A 6,351-nucleotide genomic window follows, 5' to 3' on the forward strand; every position below is an offset into this window, starting at 1 on the left:
TCACACACCGGGGCCTATTGTGGGGAGAGGGGAGGGGGGAGGCATAGCCTTAGGAGATAAACCTAATGTAAATGACGAGTTAATGGGTGCAGCACACCAACATGGCACATGTATACATATGTAACAAACCTGCATGTTGTGCACATGTACCCTAGAACTTAAAGTATAATAATAATAATAATATTAATATTAAAAAATGTTCTGGAAATGTCTGTTATGTTCATTTGATCTGAAGTTTAGTTTAAGTGTGATTTTTTATTGATTTTGTCTGGATGATCTGTCTAATGTTGAGACTGGGGTGTTGAAGTCTCCCACTCTTATTGTATTAGAATATATCACCTTATTTAAATCCAGTAATATTTGCTTTATGAATCAGGGTGCTCCAGTGTTGAGTGCACACATATTTAGAATTGTAATATCCTCTTTCTGGATTGATCCTTTTATCATTATATAGTGACCTGCTTTGTATGTGTTTTCTTACTGTTTTTGACTTAAAGTAGATTTTATCCACTGTAAGTATAGCTACTCCTCCTCACTTTTGGATTCCATTTGCATGGAACATAATTTTCAATCCCTTTATTTTCAGTCTATATGTGCCTTTATAGGTAGAGTGTGTTTCTTTTTTTTTTTTTTTTTTTGAGACGGAGTCTCGCTCTGTCGCCCAGGCTGGAGTGCAGTGGCCGGATCTCAGCTCACTGCAAGTTCCGCCTCCCGGGTTTACACCATTCTCCTGCCTCAGCCTCCAGAGTAGCTAGGACTACAGGCGCCCGCCACCTCGCCCGGCTAAGAGTGTGTTTCTTATAGGCAGCATATAGTTGGATCACTGAAAGAAAATCCCTTCAGCCACTTTTAAGTGGAGAATTTAACTTCTTTATATGCAAGGTTAGTATTGATATGTGCAGTTTTGTGCCTGTAATATTGTTGTTTTCTGTTGTTTTTTAATGTTCTTTTTCCTTTCTTTTTTACTTATTGATTGTCCTTGTTGTTTGCTGGTTTTCTGTGGTGGAGCCATTTGAGTATTTTCTCTTACTCATTTGTTTGTTTACTTTACCACTGAGTTTTATATTTTTGTGTATTTTTTATGAGAGTAACTGCCACCATTTCACTTCCAGGTTTAGAATTCCTTTGTACATTTCTGGCAAAGGAGGTCTCTTGGTGATGAATTCTCTTGGTGTTAGCTTGCCTGGGAAAGACTATTTATCTTTCATTTGTGAGAGATAATTTTTCTGGAGATAGTTATCTCTGGGTGACAGGTTTTTTTTTTTTTTTTTTTTTTTGGAAGGGGGCTCCGCCTTTTCCCCCAGGTGGGGGGGGAGGGGGGGGATCTCCATTCACTGCAAGCTCCACCTCCCGGGTTCACGCCATTCTCCTGCCTCAGCCTCCCATGTAGCTGGGACTACAGGTTTTTCCTTATATCCTCCTGTTCCATCCTGTATGTTTTTTGCTGAGAATACCACTGTTATTCTGACGGAAACTCCTTTATAGATGACTAGCTGATTTTCTCTTGCAGTTTTTAGAATTTTCTCTTTAATTGACTTTAGATTGCTTGACTACAATGTACCATGGAAAAGACATTTTTTCATTGTATATGATTGAGAATTGCTGGATCTCTTGTACAGATGTTTAAATCTCTTTCTGGATTTTGGAAGTTTTCATCCATTCTTTCACTAAATAGGTCTTCAGATACTTCTGTTCTCTCTTCACCTTCAGAGATACCAATAATTTGTTTATTTAGTCACTTTATGGTGTCCCATATGTTACAAAGACTTTGTTCTACTTATTTTATTCTTTCCTTTTAATTTTTGCCTAAGTTATTTTAAAAATTTGTCTTTAATTTCTGAGATTCTCACTTTGTTTAATCAAGTCTGTTGTTGAAACTTTCAAATGTATTTTGAATTCTTCAGTTCCAAAATTACTCTTTGGTTCTTTTTTACTGTATCTATCTCTTAGGTAAATTTCTCATTCATACCCTAAATACTCTAAATTGTTTTTCTGATTTATTTGTATTTTTTGGAATTCTCCTATATGTCACTGAGCTTCTTTTGTATCATAATTTTGAATTCTTTTCCTGGAATTTTATTAACTTTTTGATTGGAATCTGTTGCTGTGAAATTATTGTGTTCTCATATTTCCTTGCTTTTTCATGTTTCCTGTGTCCTTATTTTGCTATCCGTGTATCTGATGTAATTGTTACTTCTTCTAGTTCTATGAATTTGCTTTAGTATGGAAGAACTTTTTCCTGAAGGTGTATCAGTGGTGTTGGTTGTGTAGGGCTCTTGGGCTTTGATTCTGGGTATGTGTGATAGTGTAGTCTATTTACGATTTCTTCAGCTGTCAATAGTGTCAGCAGTATTTGTAACTTTTTTGGTGGTTTAGCAATCCAAACCACCGTGTGAGGGCAGGGAAACCAAGTGGGCCAGTCTTCAGTCTCCAGTGGTGGTAGTGGTGGACCAGGCATGCCCAATCATGGGCCCCAGGATGGCATATTGTAGCACTAGTGTCAGTGTGACCAAGTGGGCCAATTCTTAGGCCTCCAGGTTGCTTGCTTGGATGCGAGTCTTTGCAGTGGTAGGCCAGCTGGGTGAGTGGGTTATTTGGTCCCTAGACAGCTGATGTTGATATAATGTGGACAGTGGCAGTAGTAGTAGCAGGACAACTCTTTGAGTACTAAGTGGTGCACACTGGTGTTGGTGGTGGCTGCACTGTGGTATCACCACCCATAGTTGTAGACATGCAGCTCTCAGGCTCTCTTATTATGTGTGGCAGCAGCATGCAGTGCCCCACACAGAGTGGGGGAAGGACCCCACACTTCATGCATGAGATACACTGGGAAAAGAGGCCATACTACCAGTGAAGGTATAGTTACCACTCACAGTCCCAGAAAGGCAGTCCTCTGGATCAACCAACCCAGCCTCTGGCATCAACAGCAGTGGCTATGCCTGCAGCAGTGTGCAGAGGAAGGGGATCCTGCCATCTGTGCTTGAGCCTGAGCATAGAGATTGATTGCCATTGGGAGGGGATCTCACTTTCCACTTGCAAATCTGAGCACAGAGCTTCTGGCACTGCTAATGATAGGGTCATGTCTCATAGTCTCAGATGGGGAATTCTTGGGCTCTGCAAAGTGCATGCTTCAGTTTCCTTTGTCCCAGGAACTGCACTTTAAGTGCACTGCACCATCGTTTCGCTGGGAGGAGTACTTCCTGTGGGCTAGAGTACTGGAGATCCCATAGCACCTTTGGGTCCAGCCAGATCCATGCCATTGTAGCCCTCTGGGTGGACACTGGGGAATGCCACTGGGGACTCCTGAGATGTGGGGATATGTTGGCTGTGGTTTCCAGGGCAGGATGCAGTCCTATGATAGCTGTGCTCTCACACTGCCACCTCACTGCAGCAGCTTAGGTCTTAGTGGGGGCGGGGGTAGGGTGAATGACCCAACATGAGTTTTCTGTTTGGTCCAATGACCTTTTGGGGTTTCCAAAACACTGCCCATGCTAGTGCCAAGATTAATGTGTATAGAGAAGCTCTCTTATAGTTTAGATTGCAGCAGTTCATGGACTGCTAAAATTCTATTACTTACACTTTGCCCACAATACAGATTCTCTTTGGGCTCCTGGCTGATCTTGGTGGATTTGGCCACTTGCTTTAATCTCCTTTTGTGCCTCAGCTGTTTCCCCTATAGCATAGCTTTTCTTTCCCACTCCAAGAATAAAATCACCTTTTGGTATTTCCATGTTCTATATAACAGTATTCTATTGACCATGTACTTTTGGACCATGTTATCTTTGGAGTTTCTTCACCTCAAGAGAAGTGGTCTGTGGGACATTCTTTTTTTTCTCAGTGGCTTCATGTAGGTCCTCAGTGTTTCCACAGCAGATCCTATTCTTCATATATTTAGAGACAATTATGCCCGCCAATGATAATTTTTTTTTTTTTTTTTTTTTTTTTTGAGACGGAGTCTCGTTCTGTCGCCCAGGCTGGAGTGTAGTGGCCGGATCTCAGCTCACTGCAAGCTCCACCTCCCGGGTTTATGCCATTCTCCTGCCTCAGCCTCCTGAGTAGCTGGGACTACAGGTGCCCGCCACCTAGCCCGGCTAGTTTTTTATACTTTTTAGTAGAGACAGGGTTTCACCATGTTAGCCAGGATGGTCTCGATCTCCTGACCTCGTGATCCGCCCTTCTCAGCCTCCCAAAGTGCTGGGATTACAGGCTTGAGCCACTGTGCCCGACCGATAAATTTTTAAATGAGCAAAACACGATCAAAATGTGACTAGTCACCTGAGCGAACAGTGTACCCTTTTAGAGCAGGGATACAGCTCTTGGAGTGAATCTTAACTAATGTTTCACATGTCAATTCAAAACAAAAAATAATTGAGTCATCTTATAGGAAAAAATTATAATATAATAATTATAATAATTAATGACTAGCGTTTACTGAGGTTGTACTAAGCATTTAATATGAGTATCCTTCTTGACTGTCACCTATGAGGCAGGCTATTTTCTTTTCATTATTATAAAGATGAGGAAGTAGAGTTCCAGAGACTCTAACACACATGGTCTCTGTGCTGGTTAGGAAAATATTAATAGCTGAAGTTTGGCTTCAGGTCGTGTGGTTTCAGAATTCTGGATTTTGGCTGGTCGTGGACACTCATGCCTGTAATACCAGCACTTTGGAAGGCCAAGGCGGGTGAATCACTTGAGGTCAGGGGTTCAAGATCAGCCTGGCCAACATGATGAAACCCATCTTTACTAAAAACACAAAAATTTACTGGGCATGGTGGCACTCACCTGTAATCCCAGCTACTTGAAAGGCTGAGGCAGGAGAATCATTTGAAACAGAGAGGCAGAGGTTGCAGTGAGCTGAGATCTTACTATTGCACTAAAGCCTGGGTGACAGAGTGAGACTCTGCCCAAAAAAAAAAGGACTCTGGATTTGAACTGCTGTGCCATACCAGAGAGGATTTTTGTGCTTAGGATCTATCTATACACAAGAGCAGTATTTCCTAGGCTTGTCTGTGATTGGCATCTAGAAGACTTGTTAAAAATGTTTTTTTCAGGTGTTTTCCCTTGGGGTCATTACTAGGAATCTGAGTTTAAGAAGCTTTACAATAATTCTTATCAGCAATGCTGTAAACAAATACTTTAAGAGATATTAAAAGACATGAATATATGGCCTCATTATGTAGCTTAGAATTGATGAAAATGAGGTACTTTCTTTTATTTTCCTAATATAAGGAAGAGAGGAAGCTCAGGAGACCAACTAGGTAGAGCTTTCTGTTGGTCTGAAGGGAAGCAAGTTACATTTAACCAAAAATAATAATTGCATATTTAAAATAAAATAATAGAGATGAGTTGATAATATAGGGGAGCCTGGAAGATGACATTGTAACTTCTCTTATCTTTGCTTCTACGAAACATCTATCAAGAGTTTTGACACCTTATCATAGCCAGGTAAGGGGTCTTTTATGACTGGACATTCAAAGGTGCAAACTCTTGCCTAAATGTTCAATATAATATTCTTTTTTGTACTACATTCCTTAACCCATTATATATATAGGAAATATGGATGTTAGAATACTCTGTACCTCATAAAGAGAGCAAATAATACTATGTCAGTAAACTACAATAGTCATATAACTCAAATGTTCTTTCAATTAAGAGAAAATCAATATTGCTTCAGGAAAGGTTTTAGATGTATTGCTAACCTCAAGAGCTCAAGGTGAGAATTTTTTGGAGAGTCAATATTTGAAGGAAATTGAATATCATGATGAAACAAGAGAAAAACTCAAAAGGTAGAACATTTCACAGGACAATTACCTGGGCTCTTGAAAAAATTGGTGCAATAAAAATAAGAATCAAAATTGTTCTAGGCTACAAGAGACTAAACAGACACAGCTAAATGCAATGTGTAGATTTAGGTTGTATCCTAGTCAAAATATAACAGCTATAAAAGATAATCTTGGGAGAACTGAAGATACCTGAATATAAATTAAATATATGTTATTTTAGAGTAATTATTTGTTTTGTTAGGTCATGATGGCACTTTTTTCTGGTTCTTATTTTTAGAAGATGTGTGCTGAAATATTTAAGGATAAAATGTCATGATGTTGTAACTTTCAAATGGTAGAGTTTTATATATGTATGCATACATGTAGGTACATACAGGGAAAGGGAGAGAAAATATTGCAGAAAATCCTATCAACTATACTGTTTACTACTAAAATGAACAAGATCTCCTTGGAGATATGGTTGGGGTACAAATGCACAAGATGGGCCTCAACATATCATTATGGCTGATGTCAAGGAAGCTATCAAAGACTTCTAGATTTGTATAAAGAGACCAATGAGACAACT

Source organism: Rhinopithecus bieti, unplaced genomic scaffold (genome assembly GCF_001698545.2).
Source record: "Rhinopithecus bieti isolate Rb0 unplaced genomic scaffold, ASM169854v2 scaffold_31531, whole genome shotgun sequence".
In the NCBI taxonomy this organism is placed as follows: domain Eukaryota; kingdom Metazoa; phylum Chordata; class Mammalia; order Primates; family Cercopithecidae; genus Rhinopithecus; species Rhinopithecus bieti.